The 19,454-nt window shown below is 45.2% G+C and overlaps 1 long non-coding RNA gene across 1 annotated transcript in view; it reads right to left on the bottom strand.

Annotated features, from left to right (window-relative positions):
* The window catches only part of LOC133957041 (uncharacterized), a 20,282-nt gene extending 1,507 nt beyond the window's left edge, over nucleotides 1–18,775 (bottom strand). The window contains exons 1-2 of the long non-coding RNA XR_009921185.1: nucleotides 18,407–18,775; nucleotides 17,641–17,858 (exon numbers count right to left, since the gene is read on the bottom strand). This is a non-coding gene — a long non-coding RNA (uncharacterized LOC133957041). The remainder of the gene's footprint in view (nucleotides 1–17,640; nucleotides 17,859–18,406) is intronic.
* Nucleotides 18,776–19,454: the final 679 nt, after the last annotated feature.

The following is a 19,454-nucleotide window of genomic DNA, read 5'->3' as shown; positions in this document are numbered from 1 at the left end:
ACAGCTCGGCTTCTTCTTGTTGCAACTCACTCATTTCCTGGTTCAATTAGCCCGGCTAATCATTTAATCATTAGGAAATAAACTGTTTGAGCAGAGTCCTGGCCCCTGGAATCAAAGCTATTGATATTTCACTGTCTGGATTTTTATTCCCCCACCCACAACTGACTGATATTAAAATAGAATACGAAGCTGAAAACTATTATGTTTCATATTTCTATATCAATGTTTGTTTGAACCTGATAATCATCTCATCAGCTCTATAGAGCATTTTAGTGTCTCTCAGCACATTGTTTTGGTTTTATGGCCCTCAGTTAACAATCTTTATAACCAACTATAGACTATATAAAAAGACAATTCCCCCCATCGTCCTAAAATGGAGCCAAAATATGGGCCTTGCCATCTTGTGCTGGGGATGTCATTTGGAGCTTGAAGAGTACATGGTGTAGAACTGCAGTATCAAAGTCCAACCCTATATTCAGGCTCGACCAATCACAAGTCAGTCTCAGCTGTAAGTTATTATGTTTTACCCTGTTTTTCTTGTAAGAAATAACAAATTTAAACTTAAACATACATCCATGTGATAAGGACGACCTAAAATGACAGACACTATCTTTGAGAAGTTTTTAGTTTCATCCGTGTCCAATCTACTAACATGGAGGAGGCGGGCTTTGTGATCTATAGAACTTATTAACATTAAAACAGAATAATTACCGTCTTTATCTTTAATATCCCAAAATATGAAATTGCCTATACAGCCCTTTCCACTTTATAAGAACATCAGTCTCACTGCGCACAAATCACATTAAGAAACACAAATTACTTCAATCCTGGCAGTAAGAAGCTAAGGAGCAAGACAGGGCGATGTGGCTTTCTCTCTTGTGTTCAATAAACTTGTCACCCAAGAGACCAGCAAATTGATGAGAGGGATGCATCCTTGAGGGGGAAAAAAGACATGGAAGTCTGGAAAGAGAGAGGAGAAAGGGGAAGTAGCACACAGAGAGGGAACCGACAGGCTTGCATGGCCTGAATTCTCTACCCGTCCCAGAGCTGCAGTCGTTCTACCTCTGCAACATGCAGTACTGCAGTGTATGTCTGTGTGTGTGTGTGTGAGTGTGTGTGTGTGTGTCTGTATGTGCTGTGTGCTTCCAAGCATATAACCTGGTCATGTCTATATTTTATGTTTATGGGGTGAGTGTGCGTGTGTACATTTTTGTCGACGATGACAAATGAAGCAGTAAGAGACTGTGTGTGTGTGTGTATGTGTGTGTGTGTGTGTGTGTGTGTGTGTGTTCTGGGTATTACTCTGTAAGCTTCTGTGTGTGTTCATGCGCAAATATCAACTTTAGAGGAGCAGGCGCGACACATGAAATCCTTTTCATAGAAGGATTTTCAGTAGATTAGGGAGAGAATCCCTCCGCTACGCCGTCTGCGCTTCACTCCAGCAATCTTGGCCCACACACTCATCAAACAGGCAGCCCTGCTTCACCCTGCACACCTCCACTCTGATCCGACATCAAACAGAATCATTACACCCATAGTGTTTTATCATTAACCTCACTCAGATGCCTGCTGAAAGCTTCACCGGTGAGTGCTCTCTCAAGATTAATCTGCGTGGCAGCTCCGTCAAGATCAAAACTACAATAGGTAAAGGTGTTGTGCATTCAGAAGTTCAGCAGCACATGAGCTCGGGGAGGAGGATTGTATGTAGGTCATGGTGCTGCATGTGTGTGGGTGCTCCTGTTGGGTACCCTGTATCAGGTTGGAGATAGGCTGTCTACTTGTCTATTCTGGGACTGTGCTGTTCCCTGCATTCCTGCCCTTATATTGGAAATGGGGAAGAAGAGGAGAGGGCTAGGGACAGCTGGACGCTGGCAGAGAGGGAGGGAGAGACATAGTGGTATAGGCAGTCAGGGAGTCCTAGTAGGGAAGGTCAGTGGGGGTGTGACATGGCCCCTGGGGGACACTTGCGCAGTACAGGTGGTGTAACAGAGCAGCTGCCAGCCTATCTATATGTGCGGCCCCCACCAGGTGGAGTGAAACCAGTCGAGCAGCAGTATCTGTCACTCTCGCTCACCGTGATATTTTCATTTTAGGAATATGGCCCGACAGCGGTGCCGCGCTAATACAACGGGCCGTCGCTGCCATCACATACTCAACCTTTTCTCTCACTGACCATGTCACATGCCCTGTGTCTCAGGCTCCGAGTACTCCTCTGAGCTCTCCCTCTCTCTTCCTAGCAAGTGGCTTCAGGTGACGGTCTCCATCTTGCGGCGCAAACGTGTCAGAGCCAGACCCGGAAACCTCCGAGAGCATCACTTCCTGTCACGTCATCATCCTTAGGACAAAAACTATTGACGCTGCTATGACAAAATAACCATTAAAATCCACTTAAAACTGTGATAATCTTCTGTAATGCACCATTTAAATTAGGCGGATTGAGACAAACCATACTAATGAAGGCCCCTGTGCATACCTGATGAAGATTTTTGCCATTTGGTAATGAGCTTAATGCAAGGCGCACTACAGTAATGAAACAAGTTGACCTGTGGTCAGGCTGTAAACTTTATCTTCTGTGGCTGGCTGTATTCCTGTTAATTACCCACTGACTACAGGCAAAGGGAAGAGTGGGATGTATCAAACTGAGTGCAGACATTTAGGGTGGATCTAATATTTACAGGACTGTGATGAGAATTGCTGAAGTGGTGTAAGATAAAAGTCCATCAGAGACCAGACTGTAACTCCTGGACTGAGACTCGGCACTTAATGGGCTGTTGCCCCCCCCCCCCCCCCCCCCCCCCCCTCCGTCGCAAGCCCCTTGTCATGAGGTTAGCGGTGCTGCTGCAGTCCGCTGCAGACACTGGCTGGGCTGGCTCCTCATCCACCAGTGGCCCCTCCTCCCCCCCTGCATTCGGACGTGAGCAGGACCGGCTGCGTGAGCAGCACCGGCAGCGGCTGACTCAGCGCTATACCCGCGCCTGATTGGTTGATCAGAGAGGGAGACAGGAGTGTAACAGGACCCTTTATCCTCTGCTCAGCCACTTCCTCGCTCCCTTACTCTCTCCTCAAGATAAAACACGTCTGTTGGACAAAAAAGCTACCTGACCTTGCCTGGCTGCTCAGTTCGGGTGCCATACAGAGCGGCTACCATAAGTTGCGGTGCTGATCTCTTTCTTTATCGGCCGGCAGCCCTTTCAGGGTTACTGTGGTGTGGGATGATGGTATCTCTAAAGTGTACCTCCATACTTGGAAGCAACTCTGACAGTATCTCCACACACATAAACATGGCGAGCGGGTACTTATTTGACCTTGTGCCCATATTCCATCCACGCTGAGCTCTCTTCAGGGTGGATTTGTTTAAAATACCATTACCAGCTTTAGTTACAGTTGCTAAATGTTGTTCTTGACGGGATCTTTAATGTCTCTATAGGATATCATTACCAAGTCTGTCCGCAGCGTGCATACTTTGTGATTATTGCGGTGTTTATCTCCCTCCGCTGTTGATTTTACCTCACAATGATTTAATCCTCAAAGTGGTTTTATTCTTTAACCTTTTAATCTAACGGCAACACCCTTAAGACGATCAATACCTATTTAGATGATATATTTAATTAAATCCCCTTCTCTCACACATACTCTGTCGCCACCTTTCTCTGTAAACCACCACAACGCCACAAAACTAGAAAATCAAGGTCTTTATCCTCCATCACTGTAACCTGACTGGACTCTTGGGGACTTTGTCTTTTCTTAAACTGATACCACATTAATGTAAAGAGGATAGTGACACTTCATTGAGTTATATCACTAAATATAAATCCACTGAGTGTAAGCTGGAACACTGCAGCAAGAAGACCACCTTCCTGTGCATGAACTGTTTAACCAGCCTTAACTGCCCCTCTGACCTGTCCTCAGTACAGTGACACACCATCAGAATTTGCAATGAGATTCTAAAAAACATGTCAACGTGCAGCGGAAAGAACCTATCTGAGCCAGCACTGCCGCATTTTATTTTAGGGGATAGAAAATGCCGTGATGTAGCTTCTAAAATGAGAAAGAAGCAGCGTTTAGGAATCCGGGGACAGACAGTAGTCCTAATTATCTGCTCGTAAAGTCACATAAGGATATAAAAAAACGCAGGCTGCTACGTCCTGCACGCAGTGCTGTCACTAAACTGGTAACACAGAACAAAGGGGGATAAACGGAGACAGCTCGGATAGAAAGGAATGCTGGGAAAAGCTTCAGTTGCTCAAGTGAGAGGAGCTCAGATTAAGAGAATAAAGGGCACGGCTGAAGTTAAATGAAACAATTTACCTTGTGCATGTTCTTTTTATTTTAAAGGAGATCTTTGAATGGCCTTTAAGAAGTGAAGAATCATCCGCACTTGATCCACATGCAGCGGCTGCCAAACCGCAGTACAGCCACCCCCTGTCTTCACCTTTCTGTCCCAACCCCCCCCCCCCCCCAAAACCTACCTATGCAGGCTGACATCATTCTGAGCATGCTGTTATACCCCCCACCGACCCGTTGCATTATCTTAACTCCACCCTCCTCCCTTAACGAACCACCTCCACTGATGCCAAACTGTGCTATTTTAGCTACGCATTCATCACAGGCTGCAGCAGGGCCACAGAGGTGTGATATTTGCTCTGTCGAGAAAACAGAGTTTAAGTCCGAAAGGCGGCCGCTGTGCTGGCACGTAGAGAGTGAGAGGCTTCATCAAAGCTGCTCTGTTTAGGGGATTGAAAGAGGCCCAAGCTAGTTAGAGCCATCTAGATTAGAATCTGTGGCAGATCAGATTCTCAGCCGCCTGCGTGAAGACGTATGTGCAAGGACGGGTAAGTGTGATTAAAGTGAGTCAACAAAGCTTTTCGGCTTAAAGGCAAACTAAAGTTTACGCTGGATGAAGACAAAGGGCTAAGATGAAGCCTAAACTACAATGAGGGTTTAATGATTTTCTTATCAGCTGTTCAGAGACAAGTCATTTGGCTCCAGTTAAACAAAAGCACACAACAAAAGTACGTGTTTGCTTCTCCACTGGAGAAAAGCTCATTACCTGCACCTTTCCCTGGTTCATGGACGCTGAATATTTGTATTGAAGAAGCTTTTAAACCACTTCCTGCTCAGTAGATATACTTAAAGATCTTTATACCTTTTTCTCCTCTAATTTTCAAACTTTCCAAGAGAATATTTTTTGAATATTTTTTTTTTTTCATATCAGCCCTGACCCCTCTTCCCACATCCTCCCCTCCTCCTCAAGCGACCTTGTGGCTGAACCTGACTGCCCTGCTGCCCTGCAGCCTTATTGTTCACATAACAAAACCAGAAGAGTTCAGTCACTGTCCATCTCTTCCTGCCACAGCCACAGACTGACCACTGGAGACACATGAAAGCGGCTCAGCTCTGACAGAGCCGTCCTCCACCACCATGATGCAACACAGAAATGTATTGAGTTATGTGACCAACATGACTTCCTGGTTAATGCAACCGATTAACAACTTTTTTTTAATCAACTTGTTTACCACTGCACAAAGAAATAACTTAAGTCCATGGTTTATCTGTTTTATGGCGTACAGTCTCTTTCAAAGGTAACGACATGCAGGAGTGGCGAGGAGTCACTCTCTTCAGATAAGATGCTTGATGACAGCCCACTGTTGTTTTCAAAGACATAAGGCACTAAAAAAACATATCTTAAAGTCTATAGGACACAATTACCAGTCTGATTCTGGAGAGCTACTTGGTGCCACTGCCGGTACTATTTCAGACCAGGAACGAGATTTGATTCAATCAAGGTGATGTGCTCATGTCGCAGGATGTGACTGGGAAAATGTTTTCACTTGGCTAGGTGGAACAGCCTCAGGCCAATATACAGCCCACTCACGCTGCTCACTCAAACCTATAGTTTCTACAGTAGCCCTGCTGCTGATACAGCACTACTGCGGCTGTGTAAAGCCCAGTGCTACAGATGGTAATCCGGCTATCATATACTGTAATAGTCTCTGAGCAACAAAATGGAAGCAATTATCTCAAAGCACACAACGATCGGTGGAACAGATCACAACGCATAACTCTTTATGGGTGTGGGAGATTTACTTTCGCCGACAGACTCTCTCTCTCTCTCTCTGTCTCTCTCTCTCTCTCTGTGTAATTCATGTTCATTACGATCCCACACTCTTCCTCTTTGCCCCTCTTTTACTTTGTCTAATGATCATTTGTTCCCGGCCATTTCTTGTTAGACATGCCCCCCCTCCACCTCGCACTGACATTTCAAAGTACTATCGTTTTAACTTTACACCAGCGCTGCTTCCAGTCTACCATTCACTCTTTTGTCCTTTACCTCTTCCAACCCTTCTTCTCTGTCTCCTTTTTCCCCCTCTTCAATAACACAGGTTCTAAGCTGTGAGGTGATGACAGAAGAATGTTAACTAGCCCAGTTCTGATTCTCCTCTTCTTATATATATGTATATATACTTACAAGAGGGGCAGCTGGGCAGGGGGCTTGATCAGAGCCTTTCCCTGACTCGTTGATCTGTAGTTTGACTGACAGACTCACCAACTGACCGGCTCATTTTTTACCGGCTGAAAGGAACCGGCTGCTTTTGTTGCTTTGCTGGCGTCTCCACTCGTGTTCCTCTAACAGCAGCCCTACCAGCCCTGTATCCCTGCATGTAGCAGGCCGCGTGTACACCTCCCAGATACTCTTCAATTTGCAGCACTCTGCATGCTGCTCCTAATTACTCTCCTCCTCCAGTAGGCTGAGGGGAGACGTGGGCTTGAGGCCCCACATTGGCAGGGCACATGTGAGGGAACGCACATTCTTGTATGTGCACAGAAATTATAGACAAAAATGCATCACATGAAACAACTGCTTTGAGCCAAACGCTAACACCAACATGCTAACATTCTGACAATGACATTGCTGACACGCTGATGTCAGGTCATAACATAAGTTGCTATCTATTATTAATTAGCACTAAAAAACATTTTGATCTGCTTGAGTCATTAAAATAAAAAACTAGAAATGTCAACTCTCTGGTGATCTAAGAGGGAGTGTCATAGTGCTGCTGCCGGGCGGAACAGGTAACGCAGCGACTCAAACCCCACCTTCATACATCAATGGGAATTCTATAATTTTAGAAAACTTTACACTTGTTTTCCTGAAAACCTTTATTCAGGTCACTATGATTTAAAGTGGAACACAAACAGATACAACTCGATTTTCAGGGGCCGGTTTCAGTTCTCGACTCGTCCTGCTCTGCTTGAATCTGAAAATCCTCTGTCACCCAGTCTTCATTTACCATTCCTATAACCACTAATGGAAGTAACAATGTGCCCAGGAATACATTATAGTTCAGGTTATACCACTGAACCCTACTTGTAAGTTTGCCTGAGATGCCTCTCTATGCAATATATTGTTGGAACACTGCACTGGTGAATGTGCTCGAAGGTGGCGGCCTCATAATGAAAGGCTGTGATAGGTACTGTTTATTCTACAGCCTGTATGTACTTTGTACTAATTGAAAACAATGGAGTGTTTATTTTGGGGAGCACAAAATATGTGTTGTCATCAGAAGAAACAATTAGAAGAGGAGACGCCTTTTCTATCATTTCTTTGGTCAACTAACAATTACTGTGTCGTAAAATTGTACATGTTATGACCTTATAAACACAGACAGGGTGTAATTACAATATTAGGATGACCGTAAACCCAGGCAGTAATTATGAGGGTGTCAATGTAAGGGGAACCTGCATGGGAAAATGTGCGTGTGTGTGTAATCTCTAGCGAGCGGGGAGTAGTAGTAGCAGTGGGGAGGTAGAGGAGGGGGATGGGGCCCACCACCATCACAGTGCCCTTGTTCCTTTAATTACTTCCCTCTGCTTCACAGCTTCGCTGCATAACAATTATCCTGCATGTTCATTTGAAGGGAGTAGACCCTCTCTCCTCATATCGCACAGCCACGTACAGGCTCCGGTGTCAGCAACATCACTTGATGTACAGAGAATCCTGGTGGGAACCATTAAATTAGACTCTGGCTAATACAACTGTCTTTTATCCCCCCACCCCCACGTCTGTACCATAAACAATAAACAAGAGCAGAAGCTGCCTGTGGCACCGCTCACTCCAGATGTGAAGTCTGTTCTTTGGATCGCATTTTGAGAGCTAAACTTTTTGAGAAGAATATTTTTATAATGTATGATGCTATAATCAATTACACACTGCTGGAATTTGAGATTCTTCAGCTTTTAGAAATTTGTTTGTGGATCTGGTGTGTGCTTTTTATTTGTGACCGCACAAGAGACACATACGCACACACAAATGTGCGTGCACACACACATAATCACAGGCGGATAGGAAGAGGCTGGGGTTTTTGCAGTCAATTGGAGTCTAATTCAAGGAGATGTCTGTTTAATTGATTGAAACAAATTACCTCAACATTGATCCCTGTCCCAGCACAGGGACTGATCGGCTTTTTGGAGGCACACTGTGTGTGTGTTTGTGTGTGTGTGTGTGTGTGTGTGTATGTGTGTGTGTGTGTGTGTGTGTGTGTATGTGTCTACAGCAGGATGATTCGGCTCTGACCCACTCACAGAAATGTATGACTTAATCGCTGATTGATAAATTGTAATTTGGTTTCTGATCATGCCGGATGTTTTCTCAATCGACTCTCAGCTTCTCATTGAGCTGATGCACCATCATTCTCACATTAAAACACTGAGGCGATTAACTAATTGACTTTAAAGGCTGATAATTATGAGAAATTCATTAAGGGTTTCTGAGGCCATTTATTATCAGTGCCTTATCTCTTTTTTCCTTTCATCTGTTGTCATCAGTCTTTTCTTTTTTCATCGAGAGTAATTTGTTAGCCATGGATCAGTGACACATCCACTGCACGGCACTTCTCTAATAAGATCAGTGTCTACTTCAGCACGCTCCTGTAATGACTGAGTGCATGAGCAGTTTGCCCATGTAAACTGTGAAATTATACATTTACTTTGGCTTCAGCTCATCGCTGATACTACAAATAAAAGCTGCTTCTACAGTGGGAGAAACAAATCAGTGAGCTGCTGCTCTCAGTACAGATACATTATCTCCATGTAATGTGTACATATTAGAAAATAGAACATAAACAGCCGGATAAATCAATACTGTGGCTAGCAGCGCTGGCATCGATGGTAAATAATGTATTTGTTCTATTGCGACCCACCGATTGTTTGCTTGTCTGTATACGCATTGAATTCACATTACACCAGTACAAGTGACGCAATCTGTATGTGTATTTTATGTGCACGCCTATTGTTTGAGGAATGACTTTGGGGGGTCCAGATCTACACACCCCCGAGATTCGCTTTCGAGACATAAACATAGAAGAGGATATAATAGACCGAGTCTGTGTCCTTGTATCAGGGCGAGACAACACATACATTACCACTCCGCCACATCTGTTTCAACTTCCATTACTCTTTACCTCTGCTATATTCTGCAGATTGCTGTCGAAGCACACTTACTATAAACATGATTAAAAGAGAAATGAGAGAAATGAAAAAATCCTGACAATAAACTCTGACACTTAATATAAAAACAGCTGAACTTTACAATCTCATCCCTCCTTCCTGCACATACCATCTCTCCTTCTCTTCTGCCCCCCCCCCCCAATACAAGTAGGCAGTGTATGTTTCGTGCACAGTAAAGAGAATAAACTCTCCTGTGCAAACTGAAAATGTCCCCTTTCCTTTTCACAAACCAAACACTGTATTGTTTTTGTTTCCATCCCCATGGAAATAACACCCCACTTACAAGTAATCACTGAAAAAGTTTTTTCTCAAATTTTTTGCCCAACAAGGTTTTATTTTTGTACCTTTTTCAATTTGTCCGTTTCTACAGCACTTCACGGTAAGAAACTGCTTGAAACTGCCCACTTCTCCTTCTATAATGCTATCCTGAAGTTTCAAACAGTTCTCCTTATCTGTACAGGGCGTCTATTGTTCTTTTTCCCATACACAACCTGGCAAGAGTACGTGTTTTTTTTTTACAAATGTGTCTCAATGTGAGCAACGTGCACACAATCATGAATTGCCTGTCTGATGTGTAATGATGAGATGTCACTGGTGCAGGTACATGTGATTAGTTATTGATATTGGTGCTATAAGCCGCCATAGCCGTGCATAGTGATAACATGTGAGGACAGATGCCTTGGCGTCAGCGGAGACTCTCGCTTAATGCGACAAAATTGCAGAGGAATGTTCAGTTTTATTGCAGGTGGAACGCGATGTGCAAACATATGATTAAGGTTTTATTAATGGCCAAACTGTGGTAGTAGAACTGTGGAGCATCCATAAAATCCTATTGTTTGAGAATTAAATAAATCAGAGGCTCCCTTACACACAGTTTGTGAGACTTTGACTTGAGAGTTTTATGCACAGGGCCTTTGCTGTGATTGGAAACAGTGAATCTGAAATTGCTTGTGACAGTGAGGTTGATTGACCTTTGTGCTTTATCAGTGCAGGCACACAGAGGTGAAGCCAACGCTCACACATACAGCACGTACAGTCAGCTGGACTGTAGAGTTTTGCATTAAACTCACACATTCACGTTACAGTCAATGTTCTGCATGACTGATCTGTGTGTAACTACTGCTAATCCCTCACTGGGCCCGTGGATTACTAGCTTTGCTTTTGCCCTTGTGCGGACTCCCAGATGGGGGAAGCCAGTCAACCAGCCAGTCAGTCAGCCGTTAAGTCAGCCAGCTTTACCAGTCAGCCTAGGCGAGCAGGCTGAGAGGGTCAGGGAAAGCCCTAAGAAGAAGCTGGATGTCTCCAAGTGTGTGTGTGTGTGTGTGTGTGTGTGTGTGTGTGGGATGGATGTCTTGTGGCGTACGAGTCAAAGTGGTGCTGCTGGTTTACTTTTAGTGGGCCCTCCCCCAGTCGTCCGGCTTTGGCTGTTTCAGCACGGTGCCACAGTCAGCATTGTTGCATATTTAATGTCCTGATGAGAGCTTCCACCTGCTGACACAGGCAAAGTGACAGAACAATACCCACCCACCCACCCCCAAACATACACACACACATATATACGTTGTATACATATATACACACATGCTCGTGCACACCAGCGGTGAACACCCTCATCAATCCAGCCTCTCTCTCGCCTCATCTCACACGCTCACTCGGCACGACTCCATCGGCTCGCGATCCCCACTCCAGTCTGTGCCGCTCATTCGTTTCCCTTTTGTCACCCACTCACTCGCCCCCCCCCCCCCCCCCCCCCCAGCCACTCCACCCCTCTCTCGCCCTCCGCACTGTGCCCTTCTATCTTTGAGTTCTCCCACAGTACGACGACCTTTCCTTCTGGCTCTTACAAATCACAGCAATAAATCCCTCCAACATAAAAACACACTCACCCACTCACAAACACACACACTTTATGCTTGGGGGGGTGGGTCGTAGGGGCTTAATGAATATGTCCCCGGCTGAAAGGTGCATTTTTCACACCCAGTCTATCTCAGTAGCCTCTTCCTCTGCGGCTGCTTGACATCAGAAGCGTCTCTCATATTGATGGCTCATTAGATTTGGAACAAAACTGTCTGTCCATTATTGTAATGTTAAACAATTCTGATTGGCACAAAGCACTTCTACTTGTTTATGGTGCCCAGTCAACACTTTTTTTCTTCTCATACTGTAAGATTGGCAGGAAATATGAACCTGCTGCAGGTCCCTGTCAGCCCAGCAGCTCACACACAGTCAACCAGCCTGGGGTGTACACCAAATTACTGCACTGAAACTGGCCCAAATAACACCTAAACAGGGACAGGTAATCCCTAACTAGGTCACATACAGTATTTATATACAAAGTAGGCCAAAAATACATATGCTAAAACCTGACTCGATTGCTATACCTGCTCCCAGACCACACCTGGATTAGTCATTGTTCAGTACATGTGTACTTCCCATACGTACCTAATCAGAGCTAAAGAATTATCATGCCTGAGTCTGGAAGAAAACCAAGAGATACCCCTGCTTTCTGCTGGCTCAGCAGGCTGCGACAGATCCCATGTAGCCTGACAATGTGGGTTTGACTCAGACCCGTCGTCATAAGTCATTCTCTGATTCTTGCTTCCCATTTTTTCCTGTCACTTTCCCCTTCCCTTAGCCGTCTAGCAAATGCCAAATGATGTTAAACTTTCAGACATCGCTGAGGATTTTGTAAGTGTTGGCCTGTCCACACACAATAACATAATAAGTGACACGAATGGCTTTAGACAGAGAAGTAAACAGGATTTGTAAACAAGTGGGAAGATTTTTTGAAGTGAATAAATAGGGTGAAGACCACCTGCAGCGATTCTCACCTGACCTTTTGCCGCCTGTCTTCCCCACTCTCTCTTCCCCTTTCAGGTTTAAACTCGCTCCCATTGATAAAGATTTAATAACCATCGAACAAAAAAATTGCCCTGTTAAATATAACGTTTGCCTCAGGTGCAGACAGTGTGCAGACAGTGTGACCATAGCCAGGCGTCTAAGTCGAGTAATCTGTCGGAGTCCCGCAGCCAGTCTCCGCTTCTTCCTCTTTCTGACCATGCTCTCGGACCATGCTATCCATTAGCAGGCATTTAATCACTGCACCATTTACTGGAAACTGCTGTCTGTCTGTGGCCTGCGTGTGTGTTTGCGTGTAGTGTGTGTATTATTGGAGCATTATCAGATTCACACCACCCAATCAAAAGGCCTGATAAACGATAAAAGTATTAAAAATAAACCGGAGGCCTGATAAACGATAAAAGTATTAAAAATAAACCGGAAGATGTTCTTCAGAGCGTTGTAGAAAACTTGTCCGCTTTTCCGCAAATAAACTCAAAAGAGCAGAGTGAAAGCGATATCCGAAAATCCATTGCGGCCGAGTGGAAACTGCTGACTGGAGACTTGCCGCTGCATCTCCAGTTTTCTACGGTATGCATCTCTCTGCAGCACCGAGCTGACTGGTCTTAACCGGGCCACGTCAGGGCAGGAAATGTGCGTGAACACACACACACATGACATTAGCTTTGCATATAGAATACCTGGGACACAACACACACACACACATCTTCTCCAATGAGTTTCCACATGATTCGATTCCGCTTGCAGACTCAGTTAAGTTAACTTTCACTCGAATGCGGCGCTGTCAATTTTCCCAACCTGGGATACATACTTCTTTACATTCCATAGTTGCTCTTGTTCATATGGGCATATAAAGAAGTATGTCCCCCAAGCTGGCCACTGTCCTTGGTGGACGCATCAGGGCCCGCACCTTTTCCACCTCCCCCCACAAAACAAATACACCCAACAATCAATGGAGAGGAAAAAATGTTGAATCAGGATCCACGCTGACTGGATGAACATAACTGCTTCGGTTTCCCTCTGGACATCATTGTCTTAGTCGGAAGATTAACTTCACACGGATATGTAAATGTTAAACTTAGGAATAAAAAACAAAACTTCATACGAATACACGCTGAAAGGCCTGTTATAACACTTGAAACAACTTTTCTCGCTGTTTTAAAATTGAGCTGCCCTCACATCATAAAGAAAACTGGAGTTTTGACAATTTAACCGCAGAGGTCACACCGTTTCATTTGCCCTCTGCAACCACCTTGTCACAAAGAAGAAGCCCCACTATTAAAAGTCTTGAGCTTTCTCTCATTACATTAAATTGCCCATTCCCCCCCCCCCCCCCCCCCCCCCCCCCCCCTGAAAGAACAGGTTTAAAAAAAAGCTGCAGTACTACAGTGTAACTCCACTGCCTGGTGACCACGTGCCCGCCCTTCCATGACATACTGTACATCATGGAGCAGCTTCTCACAGACACATGCAGACGCCCGGCACGCGATTCACCTTGAGTGTCAAGCTCAGAGGCGCAGCTGACGCGGTGGAGTGAGGGTGGGGAGGGCGTTAGGTGGGGGTGGCAGGGTGATGGGGATGAAGGTGAAACAAGGGAGATGTTGCACTTACCTACCCAGGCTGATGTTTGCTTCGAGACCCCCCTCCCCTCATCTTTCTCTCTAACTCTCCCTCCTCCTCCTACTCACCCTCCTCCCCTGCTTGAGCTGGGCCGATGCACCAAAGAGTGAAGCAATAAAGAAGAAAAAGGAGACTGAGAGAAGAAGTGCTTCGCTCTCTCTTCTCTCAGTCTGTGTCCCAGGTGCTGCCTCTGCAGTCTCTCTCTCTCTCTCTCTCTCTCTCTCTCTCTCTCTCTCTCATCTCTCTCTCTCTCTCTCTCTCTCTCTTCTCTCTCTCTCTCTCTCTCTCTCTCTCTCTCTTCTCTCTCTCTCTCTCTCTCTCTCCACTTCTTATTCTTTCCATCTTCAACACACTGAAAACTTTTAGTCCGGCACACTGCCGCTGGTCCCACTGGTACTCCACTACTGACAGCAATTTTCTGTTCCCTCTCTCTCTCTCTGTGCCTTTTATCTCTTGCCCTCTCTTTCTCACACACTCTGTACCATGCAGGGTGTAGGCGACCACACTATGCGGTCTCCTCTTGACTGCCCTCTCCCCTCTTTATAGCATGTGCTCTTATGTCTCTCTCTCTCTCTTTCTCCCCTGTTCGCACACTCAACACCAGTCTCTCACCCCCACTTCTCCCTCCATCACACTACAGTGACGTTACAGCTCCATGCTGAGCAGACGGTGGTGAGGATGAGGTCGGCGTGGCACGAGGGCAGGTGTGAGGGGGAAAGCAGAGCCGACTAAAGGAATGTGCACGGGTGTTTGTGTATGTGTGTGAGACACACAGCGTGCACTTCTTTCAGACTGTAAATGTTGTCAGCATTCTTAGCATATGTGCTTGAGTATGTGTGTGTGTGTTTGTATGTGTCTTCAATTGCCCTTGTTGCTTGAGTGAACCCCATTCATCTGAGACCCCACTGCCCCCTCCCATTAGCCTCAGTCCCCGATCCACGAGCAATGGCACACACACACACACAAGCTCACTGACACACACCTCCTCGGCTGTCTCCACTCCTCCCCCCACCCTGTCCTCTCAGGGATCAATACCAATTTATAGGCAAATGCACAAAGGCTGACTTGTGCTTTTAATGAATTGAACCATTGCTAACGTCAGGCATCTAATGAAGGCTCTGAGGGAGGCGTTAAGGAAACCTATGGTGGAAGCAGCAGGAAGCGTATAAGGGTTATCGGGAGTGTGCGTCTCTCTTTGTGCATGCTGCATGTGTGTGTGTGTTTGAATAGAGTGACCAGCTGTTACTGTGACACAATTTTCCAACTGGGCTTCCCCTTCAAATATCTAGTGTTACTATGATAAGGCTATTATTAGTTTTGAAAAATTAAACAGAGATTCTGAACTTTAGAAGGTAAAACAAAAGGGGGGTACACACTCAGTTGACACCCAAGCATGCACTGTTCTTGGAAGCACTGCCAAACTGCAATATCAGTCTTTTTCTAATCAGTCTTTTTCAATCAACATTTCACCTTGAACGACTCGTACATCTGATCAAATCTCCATGAAAGCTCACGCTGAGACTGTTGACACAGCACAATCATCTCTACATAAACATTATTAACAGTCCATTTTCTCCTTAAATTAAGTGGACAGCGACACACGTTTCTATATTTTTTTCCACTTGCATATGCACATATCCACTTAAGTCCGCTGCACAGAGATACTGCATTTTGCTGTTCAACGCTACATGAATTGACTCTTGTTTCTGAGTGTAACAACTGTATCCACTAAACCAATGTGAATATGTCATCCGCTGTAGGCCCCCCAAAGAGACCCTTTGTGTGTTCCTACCACTGTGTAACCAGTGCCATGGGGGCTGCGCACATCAGCTCTGCCCGCCCAGTAATTAAACTAAAAGTCTCTTCCATAAATCACCCTCGTCTTCTCCTCTCTCTCTCAATCCTCCCTTCTTTTCCCTCCCAGAGACTGAACGAAGGTTTTCGTAAATCACCGGCATGGGCTGGTGAACGAAGAGGGGTCTGCACATGTGCACACGTGCCAGCACCCGGACACATTCCAGCCCGGCAGTAGACACATTACCAAAGACTTAAGTTGTAGGCCCACTCTGGCCTCTGTGCCACCATCACCACAATATTGCAGACAGGAATTCAAACTATCCAGAGGGAAATAGACAACTGCTGTAGACTGCAAGGTAAGGGCAGTATGTAACATGCACCCGCACTGCACTAGTATACACAGCTTCACAGGAAATGGATGGAATTTGCCAAACGTCTGGCATGATTTTTGTAATCCCTACAAAAGAGTGTCAAAGTGAAAAGGCATAAACCACTAAGAAACAGAAACCTGTATCCACCTTGTTCTTTCCTGCTCAGTCTCAACATTTGTATTCTCTACAGTTAAACTAACACCGTTCACACCCACTGGTTCGACTGCCAGGCAGAAAGACAGACAGATACCCTTCAAACAGCTGCGTGTCTACTATAACTGCTACAACCATGCCTGCTGTCTCCTATAAAGCAGGGTTGGGACACCCAACACCTTGTCACCTTCAGCAATTCACCATGAGGCCTGTCAGTGCTCCGGATGCTTGACAGACAGCTGACCATGGCTGATCTCCCTGGTATCTGCTAACTGGGTAAAATTAGCCTGGACAGCAAGACGGTGGGGGGGGGGGGGGGTGGCAACAGAGACAGAGGTATGGGAGCATATGCACGACACATTTAGAACCTCGCTTCTACTTTAAACCTCTCCCTCTCTGGAGAGTGACACATGTGTCCTGTCTATAGATAGAGCTGAGGCTCCATGGGCGCTGAGCTTAACACGGGGGGCACATTAAGAACATGCTCATGTAGCGTTTTTACTGATAAACCTCACCTGTCTTGCATTCAATTATAGCCCACGGAGCAGGACTGCACTGTGCTCCTACACCACGATCTACTGCGGCCACACCAAAAGATTTCACATTGTGAGATATATGTATATATGTATTTATATCAATGCTGCTGAAACTGCAATAAAATTCAAACTGCTTCTAAAAACTTTTTTTTAATGAAAGCATATTTGGAAAAAATTTGAATATGAATTGCCTCAACTATCTGTGTGATGTATGCTTATATGCTCTTTATTTACAAATAAATTCAGCCTGCACATATGAGCTAACAACTTAACTTTTCTCCCTTTATATGACAACTTGCAGTACTTCCACTGTGCAATTCATTCTTTGCACAGAGAGATGAGGCATAGGCTCCTGTAAACTAACATTTGTATTAAAAAAATTTTATTTCAATGAATAAGAATATGGTTAAATTAGCCGTCTAGAAATCACTCTGAAGAATCACCTCAGAGTAACCCTGTGACCTTTTAACCTCGTGTGAATGTGTGGAGATGGCTCTCTGTCAATGTGGAGATCACAGGCTGCCGTGGCAATGTAATCTATGTTAAAATAGTTCTACCGAGGAGTGGGGTGTAAAAAAATGTTTTAAAACTGAAAATGCTCATCAGTCCCCAAGCTCATAATCTTTCTGAAAAGAGTAGCTAAGAACAATGTCTGTATACGGTGTGTGAAGATGATCAGACAAAGCACAGTCTTACACACACAAACACGTTGACAAATATGAAGTGAGTAAACACACTGTGTAAAAAAATATATTTTACAAGCATCTAAACAAGCACACAGACACTTTCACACCTACCGTAGTAAGCGAGGGATGGTGGCCCATGCTGAGTGAAGCGGTCACTGCAGGCAGGCTCTCTCTTCCCTCGGAGCTGAATCAGCGATGGAGAGTTTAAGGATGCGGAGAGGAAAAGAGGAGGAGGAGGAGAGGAGGAGGAGCAGTGAAAAGAGAGGAGAGGAGAGAAAAGAAGAGGGCCATGGGACTTGCAATGTCTTTTTCTCTCTCTCTCTGTTTTGCTGGATGGGGTGGAAAAGGAAAAGGGGGGGGAAATATAAGACCCAGTGCAGGAAGAAAAGAGAGCAAAAATAATGGGAAGAATAGAGGTTTGTTTGAGAGGATTCGATTTGAAATGATGACTGGGCAATGAGATGCGTCAGCCAGCAGCTGCCCATCCCTCCAAACTACACCAGGCCATGTAAAGTTAGAAAGAAGACAGCTGATCGGACTGCCAGAGAAGGAGATGGAGCGAGATAGTGAGTGCTGACAGAGCTGAAGGACAAATCAGGAAGAGGGATGCAGGGAGGGAGGGGGCTGGGAGAATGAAAGAGTGAGTAAGAGATGTATGGAGGCATGAGAAGGAAGGGAAGGGTGATGGATGCAAGAAAAGAAAAAAAAACTGGATAAATCATGGTGGGAGGTAAGGATAAAGATTTGAGGAACCAAGTTTAGATTGCTAAAGGGTGGGGGAAGCACGAAATTATAGAAAAATCTAAAAAGTGGTAGGTAACAACAAGCTGTATTGATAGAATTGCTTTTTTTTAAAGAAATCTCAATTATCTCTTACTCGTTTAAGTCTTTCTCGTCCTTTTGCCCCCATATTCCACTTTCTCGATTTCTTGTCCAGGAGTCGGTGAGAACGCTTCCTCCAAAGTAACGAGATGAAGGGACCACCTCAAAACTTTGCAATTTGACATCAAGTTGTTGGCACCAAAAAAAAGATTCTAAAAACAAAAAGGTCAACTGACAAGGCAGCGTTTGGACATTAATGTTTGTTTTTTCGGTTGGACGCTAATAGAAAATAAGACAAGAAGTAAGTTGAAGTGAGAGAACTGCAACTGTTGGGGCAACAAGGGAGAGGTTCAGCGAGATCAGAGGAAGCCCCCACCATCCCAGGGTTTTTATACCAAGGTAAGAACCAGAGCCATGCACCCTTCCACCAGCCCGCCTGCGCTGCCATGCTCCACGACCTTATTTAGTGAAGCGTGGCAAAAAATAGCCTCTCGAGTGCTGCTGGGGGTGTCCGGGTTAAAGAGGCTGGGTGGGAAAGTGGGAGGGGCAGGGCGGGGAAGACTGGGAGGTGAGGTAGAGGGGCGTCAAAGAAGGCTGCTGGTGATGATGCAGTCACTTTCAATCATTCTCTCTGCAGTTTGATTACTCTGGTCTGCGCTCGATTTACCCTTCTTTATCACCTATCTTTTTATTTCTGTAGTCGACTCTTGGTGTGTCACATTACTTTGCTATACCCTGCGATACTCAGGCTGCTCCTCTTACAGTCTGTCTGCACCATTTACATTTAGCCTACTCATTTGGCTGATGCATTCGTACAAAGTGACTTACAACCATAGACTGTATATACAAACGCTTACCACTGAGGAACAACACTGAAGCTTCAGTTCAGTAGGAGACTTTGAAGCTGAATCTTTTGCAGATTCAAGAGGTTCTTGAGAATAGAAGGGGACGCCCCTGCTCTGATAGCACTTGGTAGCTTCTTCCACCATCGAAAAACCACCAATGCGATTTGTCTGAACTACCTTGTGTGCAGGGACGGCAATACCAGATCAAAGTCCTTGTGAGAAGGAGCACGACTGAATTCAAGTAGGTGTGTACATACC

The sequence above is a fragment of the Platichthys flesus genome, chromosome 7 (assembly GCF_949316205.1).
Source record: "Platichthys flesus chromosome 7, fPlaFle2.1, whole genome shotgun sequence".
NCBI lineage: Eukaryota > Metazoa > Chordata > Actinopteri > Pleuronectiformes > Pleuronectidae > Platichthys > Platichthys flesus.
Note: the sequence above shows the minus strand (reverse complement) of the source record. Positions and strands in the feature narration are given on the sequence as shown.